This window comes from Crocodylus porosus, unplaced genomic scaffold, assembly GCF_001723895.1.
Source record: "Crocodylus porosus isolate Cpor-Errol unplaced genomic scaffold, CroPor_comp1, whole genome shotgun sequence".
Taxonomy (NCBI): Eukaryota; Metazoa; Chordata; order Crocodylia; family Crocodylidae; genus Crocodylus; species Crocodylus porosus.
Window position 1 is genome coordinate 2197930 of NW_017728939.1, and position 14303 is coordinate 2212232.

Sequence of the window (14303 nt, forward strand, 5' to 3'; positions counted from 1 at the left end):
GTAATCTACCTGAGATCTAACTAGATATATAGCTTGCAGTAACTCAGATATGTGATCAAAGGCTACCCAGCCATGGGAGTTTGCTCTGTGGGATTTCTCTGATATTGCTGTCCCCTGTCCCCTAGTCCAACCCTACCCCTTGTAACCAATAAAGTTCTCCTTTGTACCTAGTGTGGGAGACTTATTGGGAGTGGGTCTAGATTATGCCTTGGGGTCCCCTTGGTTCGGCTGACTAAGGGAGACCACTACTTGTGCTTCTGACTGAAGGAAGCATCCCAACTTCTTGAAGTGAATCAGGTACCCTTGAGGGCTGCTAGGCCTGTGTTTCCCAGGGTGCACAGAGCCAGAATCAAGCCCAGCCCTGGGTGGTGGCAGTGGAACCCCAAGGCTAGTGGGTGAGCTCCAGGAAGGGAGTCGGTCAGACGTGAGGCGCCCCCAGGGAGGCACTTGGAGCCTGGGAGGTGGTCAGGCACAGTGAGGTGGTTGGCTCAACACAGAAGCACCCCCTGTTGGCCCACCACACGGCACACCAAATTTTTTGCCATAGTTTTGAGAGGAGGAGGGGGCAAGAGAGAGAAAAAGAGGGTGAGGGAGAGAGTATTGGGGTACCCCCATACCCCCTGCCTGTCTCACATACCCCCAGGGGTACACATGCCACAGGTTGAGAAACTATGCAATAAACCACAATAAGGACTACTTTCATAAGTAGTCTTAGACACTTTGGGAAATACTACCCCTAATCTTAAAATGTCTGTGTCTTTCCATAAGGATGTCTGTTTATATAATGCACGTGATCTTGCCCTATTTCAAAGGGCCAGAAGTGAAAGCACTAGGATGTAGAAGAGTAATGCCTCTCTCCACTGTGAATAACATACTCGCCCATACTTCTAAGATACTTTAAGATGTGCATAAGAAATGTCCTAACAATTCACTTTTGTTTGTGGATGTATTGAGCCAATTGATTTGTCCATCTATGTAAAATAGGAGCAAAAAAAAAATTGTGCGTCTTAACTTCCTTTCCTTTTACACACATTCTTACAGCAGTTAATGCTATAATGAAACACTTCAAACAGTATCTTTTCCCCTGAACCTTTTCCCAGTGTCATTTCCATTGCTGCTCTGATTCGTATATGAAGACTGTACTGTGCAAAGTAACAGCTCTTTTGAGACCGAAGAACCGTTCGGAGTGGTGGAGCATCCATTGCTTTGATTTGCAGGGTGTGTTTCAGTGTTCTGTAATACCACACATAATCTTTTATTTGCGTCCATCATCCTCCTTCAGATAACAGAAAATCACAGAAACCACTTAGCCTTAACTGCAAAAGAACAGCTAGATAGCACTCCAATCACGGCAAAATAGGAAAAGCATGTTGCTAGATGGCTTAACAGAGTTTTACAAAGGACCTTAAACTACATGGCATGTTTCATTCTGTTAATTATGTATGTTTATTATCTTAAATGAAGCATAAAATGAAACTTTATAAATATGATGGTGATACTTACAGAAAATGAATCAAATTAAAAGCAAAATAAAGCAAACGAAACTGCATTTAATGTCAACATTGTAATAAGCAACAAACTGTGGCTGCAGATAATGATTTGAAGGAGAAGTTTTGGTCCTTTTACAGAGGGCCAAAATTAAGGATCATTTAACTTGGTCTTTTACTCATGGGTTATTTTTTCATCCAAATGTCATACATCATTATTTATATGTATGGCACTAATATCTAATGGCCTCAGTCAGATGTTGGTCTCGTTGTCCTAGACCAGCGCTTCTCAAACTTTCTAGACCCATGACGCCCCTCATTAGACTCAAGACACCCCTCGGGCAATGCAAAAACTTAGTTTTCACTCATTTTTTTGACTACAGGTAAATAATAGACACTTTTTCTGTTGCAAAGTGTCAGAAAGACCAGAGCAAATAAGAATGTATGTATCGCTATGGATTCCTATTTGAAATCTCTAGGATTATCTTGTGAATCATCATTAGCACACCTCACAGTGCTAATGTTGTGGGCACCTTGCCACTCCCTTGAGGATCTCAAGGCAACCCAGGTACCACAGCACCCTGGCTAAGAGTCACTGGCCTACACATGGTGCAAACACATTGTGAGATTTATTTCCTGCCTTCAAAGATTTATACTCTAAATTGACAAGATGACGTGTAATGAATCACTCAAAAGATCAGTAGTAGAGCTAGACATTACTTACTACAAACTACACTGACTTTCTTCACCTTGTTAACTAGCTCTGGATGTTCTCTGAGGTAATGGGTAATATTTTAGTGGGATACAGATATCCATACCCCTAATGCATTCTGACAAACCTTGCTAGAGCCTCTCCTTGCGGGTGTCGGAATGGATTTGTGTGCGTCTACAAGTGGCTCTCTCTGAACCTATGGATTAAATCCTGTATGCCTGAAAAAAATATGATCCAATGCTCATCAAAGTCAATGGAAAAACTCCCCATCAGTTTTTGGATCAGGCCCATAGTAGAGAAACATCACCGATGCTAGTCCCATATCATTAGCGCACACAAATGGATTTTTTTTTGGCAAATACAGCATATAGCTAATGGATAAAAAGGATTCTATCTATATCAAACACTGCACTTTACAACAGATCATTCCCTAACACCATCAGACAATGACTAAATGTAATAAAATTCCATGACTTGGAATGGATAAACTAGTTATTTATACAGTTCCATTAGCTTGCATCGTTCTTTACATATAAAGATTCATCCCCTCCTTGCAATCTACAGCTTGCTCTAAACAATGCTCTTGTACTGAGTTTATTTCTCCTGGGTATGCATATAATATTGCTGTACTACCAAAATAAAAATAATTCTACATCTCATCTGCTTATGCTATTACATCATTATTAAATATCTCTATTACCATAGTAGCTTATTACCCAAATTTTAGAAGGAAATCTTTTTCATACTGGTATAACTGAGTCCAAGCTAGAGCTGGTGTTATGAGTCATCTTCTTCCTGTGTCAAACCAATGAAGGTCAAGCAGTACAAACCGTTACATGTACACCAGCCTTAAGGGGCTTATTGTACAACTATGAGGCATGCTGAGTAGCGCTTAAGGGCAAATTGTATTCCACCTGTTAGGCAAGTAAGTGGACTTAAAGCCTAAGTGTATAATTCTTTTCCATTCTGCTAAAGTCCTTGAGAAAATATGCTGATAAACTAGACCTTCCATCTTAGATACTCAGAGGGTCCACATTTACATAGTACCTGAGCACATGACAATCTTTAATGTCAAGACCCCTGTGTAGCAGGACACTAATTATTATCCCCATTTTAGAGGTGGAATAATGCAACAGACACACTAAGGCCAGATCCAATAAAGGACTGAAGCAGAATTAGAACCAGAAAATTAGGGCTGGAAGGGACCTCAGGAAGTCATCTAGGAGGACCATCCCCAACTAGATCATCCCAACCAAGACTTTGTCTAGCCAGGCCTTAAAAACCTCGAAGGATGGAGAAAATCCACAACCTCTCCTTGTAGCCTGTTCTGGTGCTTTATTACCCTCCTACTGAAAAAAAAGTTTTTCCTAAGATCTAACTTAAACTTCCCTGCTACAACTTCAGATTATGGCTTCTTGTTTGGTCACCTGCCACCAGTGAGAAAAGTCCAGCTCCATCCTCTTTGGAAACCCCCTTCATGTAGCTGAAAGCTGCTACTAAATTCCCTCCAAGTCTTCTCTTCTGCAGACTAAATAAGCCCAGTTCCCTCAGCTTCTCCTCAAAAGTCACGTGCCCCAAACTGGATGCAGTACTCCAGATGTGGCCTCACCAATGCTGAAAAGGGGAATAATCACTTCCCTTGATCTGCTGGCACCACTCCTACTAATTCAGCCCAGGATGCCATTGGCTTTCTTCACAACAAGGGCACGCTGTTGGCTCTCATTCTGCTTATTGTCCACTGTAACGCCCACATTCTTTCTGCAGAGCTGCTGCTTAGCCAGCCAATTGTAATGCCTAATTCCAAAATTGCAATTAAAAAATGTCCTGCTTCGCTGCAGCCCAATCCTCTACATACCCACGCTTCACAATTTTGGCTGTAAAGTCCCACCTGTGCTTTAAAATTCTGAAAATTTAGGCAGGACTGAGAAGCTCTATACCTAACTCTGGCCAAGTTTAATCGGGATCCTGAAACTAGATATTCATGAGAGGCTTGCTCCATGGGTGTTCTCAGAGCATGCTCCAACTGCCAGCTTACAAGATCATGTTTACTGGAAAATGTAGTAGCAACACGGCAGCCTCCTGGTAAGAGTAGCTGTCTAGGATGTGGGAGATGTGAGTTCAGAGACACTGTTCCAAACACCTTCTGTCTTTGTGCAATGCATGTTTAAAGCTGAATACAAAGATATCTCATCCTTCCAGTAGTGTATCTAGGGCAGGGCAACTGAGGCAGCTAGCTCAGACCCTAATTTGGAAGGTGGGACAGAAAAAATGTCTGCAACTGAAGCCACTCACTTGCACCAGCAAATAGAAGTTGCTGCTGTTCTTGTTTGCGGCAGCTGCCCCAGGCCCCCAGGCACATCCTTGAACCTCTCCATCCTCCCTGGCCTCTCAGCTGCAAGTCCTGCCTACTCTTGTCCTTTGTCTGGTGCTGTGAATTGTATTCTCGTCTGGACGGTGCACAACTTTAGCAGGAGGGGTGAAAATTCCTCCTCTCCCACAGATGAGGTGATCACTTGCTGACCACGGCACATTCTTGGAAGATGGGAGAGATGTCTTGGAACCATCTCAGGCTGAGGAAGGAATTGAATCCGGGTCTGCTAGATTCTGGATAAGGGACCTAGCTCCATAGGGAGCTGCATGTCTGTGGGAGCAACTGTGCTGATGGATTTAAAAAGAAAAGAGAGAGTCCCGCTCTGACTGTTGAAAGAAAGGGCACAGGAACCCAACTACAGGAGAAGGTCCTGGGCTGTTGATCCTGAGTGAACAGAGGCAACTTACAGTAACCTAATGAGAGATATCTAGGGCTGTGTGTAGACGAAACGAGGGGCATGTGTGCATAACACTAAAGGGGGTTAAATGCTTTTAATGGTGTCAGTGTTTGCACGCCTCGGCAGCCGCATTGAGCTGGAATTCCAGATGCTGTAGCAAATTCAGTGGCGTAATGTGCCTTAAATGACTTGGAGCACAGTAAACTAAAACTCCTCCAAGGAGTTTTAGTTTGCCACCCTACAGCTGTGGAGTGAAGCACCAGGCTCTGTAAAGCTCAGAGGATCTGCAGGAAGCCCGTGCAGGCAGCCTGCCAGCAGCCCGGGAAGGCAGGCTCTGCCCAAGATAAGTGACAAGTCTGGGTTTTGGGGGGGGAGAAGGGGGGTTTGCTTCCCTCTGCATCTGCAGTGTCCCCCAGGACCACCCAAGCCAGGTGCATGCGGGCAGATGTCATTGGGGGCGGGGGGGGGCACTGCTGCAAAGGAGGGAAACATCAGCCCTCACCCCCCCACAGCCCAGGGACCGTTCCGCCCACCAGCAGCTCACCTGGCTCTCCAGCACGGGGGCGGGGAGGGCAAGTCAGGTGTGTGCACGATATGGGCGTGTAAAGGGCCCTAAATTGAAGCAGTATTTTTTAAAAACTCCACCGCTTCAATTTAGGGCCCCCATTTCATCTACGCATGCCCTAGTGCATGCCATTTAAAACGTACTTCTGTTTTCAGTGCATCCCACTGAGTAGCTCTACATGACTGTATTACAAGCTCCCTGCTTAGCCTTCTGACCCTATTCTGAGGTGCTCACCTCACCTGTGGGAGGTACAGAGAGCTTAGATAACTCCTGGGCTTCTGGATTCCAATCTGAGGACTAGGTATCTAATTATTAGGAGCTGCAGTGCCTAAGATCCCTTAGTGGATCTGGGTCTGTGTAACTGGCTTAACATACAAGTCTGCAGCAAAGCAAGGAACTCAACTTCAGTTTCCAAATTTCTTGGCTGGCAGTGGCCCATCTTTTTGGCAACTTCAGAGCCCCTTCGGCTGGAACAGACTACAGTAGAGGCATTTCCTATGATGGTACAGGCTATATATCTTTCAGAAGTTCACTCATCACAGAGCATAACAGGGAGAGATCCTAATGCTGGGAATGTAATTTTATGTGGAGAGGCAGTAGCTCTGACTGTATGCAGCTGGGGAGTCATGTCAGCAGGAGCTCTCATGCTCAGATAACAGAGGCCAGAGAGGGAATGATAAATGCAGAGGCACGTCAATTTATGACTGTTTTAAGTGCAGAAACTAACAGCAGCAGATGGTTTGGAGGAAAGAGGCCAACATAAATACTGAACTTGACATACGGTATTGTATCTGTGACTCATACTGGATTTCCAGACACCTATGATCTACATGAAAGAGAAAAATCTTGGGAGGATCCACTGGATTCTCTATGGGATGGTAGATACGGGCATCCAAGACAGCCCTTACAGAGCTTGTGCAGCTACACATTGAAACTCTCAAACAATCTGCGGTACTTGTAGTTCCTATTATCTTACAATGCTTCAATTTATTTTTCTTTACAACAAAGGTTGGGAAGTGCTATAGCCACAGCACTGAGAACTGAGGCCGAGACCCTCATCAGCATTTAGGTACCTTTCTGCATCCTGAAGTTCAAAGAGTGGCATTAGGTGCTATTCTCAACACCCTTGCCTGGGCCTAAACCCATATGTGCCAAGGAGACTTGGACACCTAAGTTTCTTTCACTAGAAATGCACAAAGCCCCCTGCATATTGATGTCATTTTTGAACTAACAAACTACTTGTAGGTCTCCCTCATTTGAAAGACTTGCGATCCCTGTAGTAAAATTCTCAAATTAGAATCATAGACAAGTAGGGCTGGAAGGGACACTGGGAGGTCATCAAATCTAATGCCCTGCTCAAATCCCCTGAATAAACCATCACTAGTCAAACAACTGGCTCTTGAAAACTTCCAAGGATGGAGATGCTACAGCCCCTGAGGGTGGCCTGTTCCCCATGCTTGACCATCCTCATAGGGAAAAACTTCTTCCTAAACTTCAACCTAAATGTCCTTTGCTGCAATTTAAGACCCTTGTTCCTTATCCTGTTCCCTGCAACCACAGAAAATAGTCTATATCCATCCTCTTTATAACCAACCTTCAGGTATTTTATGACTGTTATCAAATCTGCCCTCAGTCTTCTCTTCTCCAAACGAAATAATCCTAGGTCTTTCTGCCTTTCCTTGTAAATCATGTTTCACAGACCTCTAATCATTTTTGTCATTCTCTGCCAGAGTTTTTGCCATTTGTCCACAACTTTCTTGAAGTGAGGGGCCAAAACTGAGACTATATGCATGATTACCAAGTATCTGTTCTTGATGCAGCTGCACAAAGGACACACCGGGTGAGTAAAAGTGAACCAGGAGGAGATTAGGCACTGGAGTGTTCCCCTGGATGTTGTTCAAATCTTTCCTCCAAATCAAGGCGGAACAGGGTTATAAATTCAAGTCATATGCATCCTCTGTAAAGGCACTAATCCCTCCACCCCCTCCCTGGAACAGGAAAACCAGGTTCAAATAAGTAACTAGAGGAGAACCGTCACTCTTCGGGCTTCTAAGTGGAGGGAGAAGTTTGCCTGAGTAGAGATAAGCACCTATCTTTGGAAACGTCAGATCTATTAGCCTCATTATTTCTTCTGAATTTCACCCTGTGCTAGCTTAACAACTCTTAATTTTTCTGGTTTCTGATGGTCTCTCTCTTAAGTACTAATTGTCTCCATGTGTTAAATGATTCACCTGAGCATCTAACAGGGAGGAAGTTTCCATTAGCTGTCAGGGCACCAAAGGGCCTTCAGGATGTAGCCCCGAGTAACTTAGCCAAAAAGTGTGAATTAGAGAAAGAAAGTGAACCTAGGTTTTCAGATCTCAGGGTGACCTATAGCATTCTTCTTTTCCTCTAGTAATATATAGTGCCAACCTGGAAAAGCCTTCTAGGGCACATTCCCATGAGCGCACAAGTGCGGTTTGCAGCACGCAAACTGCATGCTTTGTGTGTGTATGCATTCACTGAGATCTTGGTGTCTCATGGGGGGCTGGGGGGGAGGCACATCACACATGGCTGCAGGTTGCACTGCCCAAAACTGGAGCCTGGCCAGACAGAGTCATGTCCCAGCGGCCAGCTGGCTCCGCATGCCTATATCACCACCGCTGCAGCCCTGCAAGGCCCCTTGGACTCCAAGTAAGGCTGCTGGGACCAGCCCGGATGCTGGCCCCAGCCTCCCCTACCCCACCTGGGGCAATCTGCCGCGTGCCAGAGCACGCATGCAGGGGCAGGCCTGGGGACAACTAGAAGCAGCACAAATATGTGCCTGTGCTATTTGTCCCTGAGGAAATGTTCATTCCCACTCATGGGAATGTACTCCTGGACCATATGGTAGACTGGTTCTCTGTTTAGAGTTGTCCTTAGGGACCCCTCATAGTTCTCCTTTATGATCTGTGCCTTCTTATCTGTTGCACCTGCTAGCTATTGCGTAAAAGGATGGAGCATCAGGAAGATATCAGTTCTGAGTTTAATTTGTCATAAGACCTTAGGTAAATCATGTAATCTCTTTATCACTTGGTTTCCCCATCTGAGGAACTACATTAACTCATCACTTTTTATCACTGAAATTAGTAAAATGTGGATGGCACTCAAGCTCCTTTAAATAATATGTTTTGAGACCTGTAGTAAAACATATTAAGTAAAATGTTTTGGGATCTTGTACAGGCAACAGTAGCACTTCCAATATTCATCATGCATGAGGTGCATCCATAGCACTAAGCAATTGCACATAAAAATGGTTTGAGTATGTGAAGAGCTTTGGGCCTAGTTATGTAGATAAGATTGCTGCAGCATATGCAACATTTCTGCTGGATGAAATAGCAAATAAAAAGCCAGTAATGTCTGGTTAAAACTTCTGGCATTTTCTTTTAAGGGTAACCACAAAACATGGGACATTGAAATGCCTTCCTAGAGGTTAGATCCTTTGCAAGGCAAAAATCGCTTTGAGAAACAATGCACTGTCATTGTTAAGGATCCTCTGGGAGGGAAATAAGAATGTCTTCAGACATGTATAAGACTGTCACCAACTCCATTTCCTTTCACTCCTTCACCTGGATGGGAGATAAGAAGGCTTCTCTCTCCCTGCTGGTCTTCTTATTATGGGACAGAATATCAAATGCTGCAATAATTTCAGACACTGAGTCCATGTTAGGTTTCAAATTGTTCTTGTTGACCAGTAGCTTCACACTTAGTATCCCAGGGTCATGCTGACATGCAAGTCTGTGTTCAAAGTTCGAAGCAAGCTGGGAAGGTCCCACAGAAAATGATTATTTCTTTAAGTCATAAAGTGTGCAGACTCTCTAACTGGAGGAGGCTTAAAGAAATGGCTAAAGACTTCTAAGTTAATATTACCCACAAGCCTAAGTATGGTCTTAGTCTACAGTGTGCAAAGTGTGTAAGGAAGAGCCTGTTGACCCTTTCATGTTCAGCCTGAAAGGTCCTTTTTGTGTCCTCAAGATGTGAGCCAATATAAAGGTTATTCCACTAATGTGTACCTTCTAGAAAGCTCTGATTACTAATTAGGGCTGATATTGCACGTGGGGATGTCTGCACATGCACTTGCAGCAGCTCAAACAGAAGTGGTGCAAATCTGAGCTGGGACTTTTTGCCTCAGCGCACGTGCTTGGACATGCACTTTGTTGTGGAGCAAATTGTGCCAATTGGAGCAAAATAACCCTGCCTGGCTCCTCCTGGATCTGCAGCCAGGGGGAGCTAGAGACTGGGGCCAGCACCTGTGCTGTCCCTAGCAGCATAAAAAGCTTCCCTGTCCTGGCCCCATACATACAAAAAGCTGCCCTAGCAAGCAGCTCAGGGCTATTTGCTCTCAGGAGCTTCTGGGGCCCAGCCAGTTGGTACCTGGGGATACTACCCCTCGTGCCAGCTGGACCATTGCAGCAGCATCCCAAATCCATTTTCAGAAATACCCCCAAATCCATGTTCTTCCACAATTAAAACAAAAGACCAGTCTACATGCACACACACACATCTAGAGAGAGAGAGAGAGAGAGAGAGAGAGAGATCAGTTGGGTAATGCTTTATTGGTATATTTACAATGTTAAAGCAATTTGGAAGCCTACCAGTGTCTCTGTCATCATGATAAAATACATTCAAAATACCTATATGTGTTGATGTGTGCTTTTGGTTTTCTTCACACATGATGGGTGTGTGATGGGGGGGATGTGGTGTTTGCAGTAAGGGATGTGGAGGAAGGTGGGTGGGTGTGTGGATGTGTAGAACGTGCACTGCAGGACCAGCCCAACTGAGCAGCCCCAGGGCTGACAGGACCTGGCTGGGCCTGGCACATGGTCCCTGCATGTTGCACCAGATCCTGCCACTATGGGACCGGCCTGGCCAGGGAGCAGAGGGGCCCCAGGGCTGGCAGGACCTGGCTGGGCCTGGCACACAGTCCTTGCACACTGTGCCAGGTCCTGCCTCAGCCCCGCTGTGCCTGTCAGGGAGGTGGCTCACAGCAGGACCTGGAGCAGCCCCATGCAGCTTGCTAGTCTGGCTTTGCACCAGAGCAGGTCACATGTCACACACACCCCTGCCACCTCTCACACCCACCCACGCCCATAACCCTCCCACCCCCATTCCCCATTCCCTTACTTACCTTGGACAGTGCTGGAAGCAGCAGGAGCACCAAAGAGATGCTCTGGCTGAAAGCAGAGCGACTCTTCTGGAGGACTGACTCCCTGTGGAGTGTTTTGGGGTTTTTTTGATCCCTAGATATCCAGGGGTCTAACCTTCTCCCCATGCTGCAAGTTTGCAGTGAGGGGAACATTTTTTTGTTCCTGCACATGCCTCTTGTCCCTTCTCAAAGGGGTTTGAGACAGGGCAAGAGGCATGTGTACGCTCGTCTGGATGTGCCCCATATGTTGTATAATACCAAAGCTAGGCAATTATGCAGGCAAGAAAAAGCTTGAATCAGCTTCTTCCTCACACTAAGGGCTCTTTATGCCACTCCAGGAAACATACAGGGACCAAACACCTCACACCCACTGTAAGGTCTTACTCTTTGTGAATATTTGGATCCTTGTCTATGGTATATCATGCAAACAAATGAAATACCCACTGCCTTTGCTGGGGGAGGGAGCACACAATTTATATCTGCAGGGCTAGAATGCAGATGTCTTCATCTGGATTTTACTCCATATATTGTGTGTAAGTGGATTGAGGTGCCTAAACATGATTTTATTCCACCATTGATGTCCTGAAAATCCATTAATGCATTTCCTTTTATAGCACACCATTATCTGATCCTTAAGTCACAAACAAGCAGCAATGAGGAAGAAGAACCACTTGTATTAACTGTGTTTCAGTGAATCAAGCAGGATGTAACAGAATCACAGTTAGGGGCTCAAGAAAATCAAATCTGGCCCTATATGTGTCAGTAATTCCTATGTCCTCTTAAGCCAGAAATGCTTTGATAGACCTCCCCCACTAGAGTAACAGGAACAGGATTGGGCCCAAAAATAATAAAACTCACCTTTTTGCTCATTAATGGTTTCTACTTTTCCCACAGTACATATATTCTTGGGGTTGGACTGGGCCAAAGTGGGTTAGGAGTTGAGTTTCAATGGCATTTGTGCTCTGAAGTCACACAGATCAGGGATCGCTTGCCAACTGTCGACTTAGATGATGAGCAGTTTCCAAAGCGCTTAGGTATGTGGATAACCTGGACTTGTTTTTACATGCTTAGTGCAAAAAATAAATAAATAAAATTAAATTTAAAAAACCCAAAAAGGGCAACTTGTTCTTGTTCAATAGTTCAGTGAATGTTCCTTGAATCTGTCATGTTCCTGCTGCTTAGGCTGGCAGAATCAGCTGTGCTGCTCGCTCTGAGGGGCTCTTCAGCTTTGGTATTCATCTTGTCTGGCAGTAGTATGTCAGCACTTAAGAGCACCTGAGTTTAAATGTTAATTTTACATGCAAACTCACATGGCAGAAAAGAGCCGTGAAAAAAAGTTTAGAGAAAAGAGAGAGAAACAGTCATTTATGACCTCAGGCTGCCAAGATGCAAGGCATTTTCTTACCAGGGGGTGACTTTCACATTTAGAAGAGTGAGGAGTTTGAGGGAGGTCTGTGCAGCACCAGGAAAGTGCCTTCAATATTCTTGCATCTGTAAAAGGGATACTTGATTCTGCAAACCTTATGCACACCTCATTTCGCTATTGGATTTGTATGGACAAAACTCTGTGCCTGTATGAGGGCAGGGGTCCACCCAAAAGACCAGATGGATGAGGCTATCTTCATCGTACCTTCATGCTGGGCGAATGGAAATCAGGGCTAGGGTACTGCTCCCCTCTCCTCTCATTTCTCTCTTCCCTGACATTTTACTGGGCACCTGTTCCTGCCCTGTTTCCAAAGTGAATAAGCCCCCCACCCCTTTCCACAGGGAAACCTGACCTGCAGTGCAGTGCCTTTTTGCTAGATTAAAATACCTCTCTTGTTTGTGAGTCAGAGCGTGTGATACACAAACATGGGAGCATGGGGGTGTGAGTCCATTGCAGAATCAAAGGCACAGAGGTAGGGAAGAAAGCTCTTATTCTACAATCCAAACATCTTCATTAATAGCAAAGGGAATAAAGAAAATTAGACGCAAAGGAATTGCTTTTCTTGTTTAAAAGCCCTCTTCTTTTTCATGCTGTTCTAGTGTCAAAGACCCTTTAAGGAGATTACATCAAAGCTTAGGTTTCAAGTGCCCACTTGACCAAATCATTGGTAAATGCTTCATGTGGTTCTTCTCAGGGAATGTGCTATGAGTCTCATTAATGTTCATGAAGGTCATGGAGACAAATCCCCACAGATTCTGCTCTTCAGGGAGTTGTGTGGGGAAACAACTGGAGAGCTTGCAAAAGAAGAGGAATTAAGACCCAAGGCATAAGATCTGCCCGTGCAGTATTAAGATATTGTTCAGCCTTTGAAGAGCACTCAGGATACGATGACTGCAGTTGTAATTATATGAGTTGGATCTCTTCAAGTGTCCTTTTCTGGAAGCAACTCCACACAAGCTCCTGGAAAAGACGCCAAATATCTTTGTACAGTGAACTGGGTTAATTGTGCAATCATTTTGCATGGATCCATGAAGAATTCTTTCATGATGTCTACAACCTATTACTAAAGCCTGAGCTTTATCTACCCTTATGCATTTCTATGGTAAATGGCCCCAAAATCTGCATTAGCTGTTTAAACAGCCACCTCTTTAAAATCCAGCTATTGTAGTGATCCCCTGAGTTAGAATATTCAGATGTTGAAGTAAGGAGCATCTTACAAATACCTAGAACAAGAAGAGAATGACATCTCAGCTATGCTTTTTAAGGAAAAAAAGTATTTTTCTGTATTAGTGAAGCAGGGCCTATGTCTCTTTGAGACTGAGAGAGTCAATGATGAGCTAGAGAAGAGGCGTCAGAGGCAGGCAAGGCGAAACGATACTCGGCGTGTGCCAGTACAAGCTCAACCAAATGTGTATGTGCAACTTGCTGGAGGGTCTGTCCATCATGCATCAGACTCCTCAGCCACTCAGGAAGGTGTGGTGATACCCAGTAACCTACCAACGGCACAATTCCCACCGTCTCCCAAGACTGATGGCTGCCAGTGATGAGTGAAGGCATAATGCTGCCAACCATCCATTCCTGAGAGAGACAATGTCAAAACTAGTGTTTAAATTCAAGAGCACTTGGTGCCTAGCTCCTGTGTTTTGTTCATTAATAATATGGTAGTGCTTAGTCACAGGACCCAAAGGTCCTTTACAACGGGAACTAAGTATCATAGAGATGAAAAGTGGTTTGCTTACAGTCACCCAGTAGCTGAAAGAACAAACACCACCTCTTCCAGCTTCCAGCCTGGCTTCTGATGCACCAAAGCACAAAGTGTCTGGGGTGAAAGTATTTCTGGGGCCAAAAAAATAGACCTGACCCAGCTTCCCCTCTGCACCTCCCCAGTACTTCATTTCTGCTTTTAGTGATGTCTTTCTCACTCATGCTTCTTGCCCCCTGCTGTCTCCTTTTAACTGCAATCATAAGAGGTCATGACATGAGGGATTTTTCTACACTAAACTATCCATCCCTTCCCCAGCCACCATCACTCTGCATGACTGCTCTGCTGCTTTGGCATTTGTCCCATTGGACTTAGTATTTTTTACTTGTCTGTTTTAAACTCTTTTCTATTTGCTGGCTGAGTCTCCTAAAAGATGCAAATCCTTCAGCACTCAGCCATATTATACGGTGTCTTGCAAG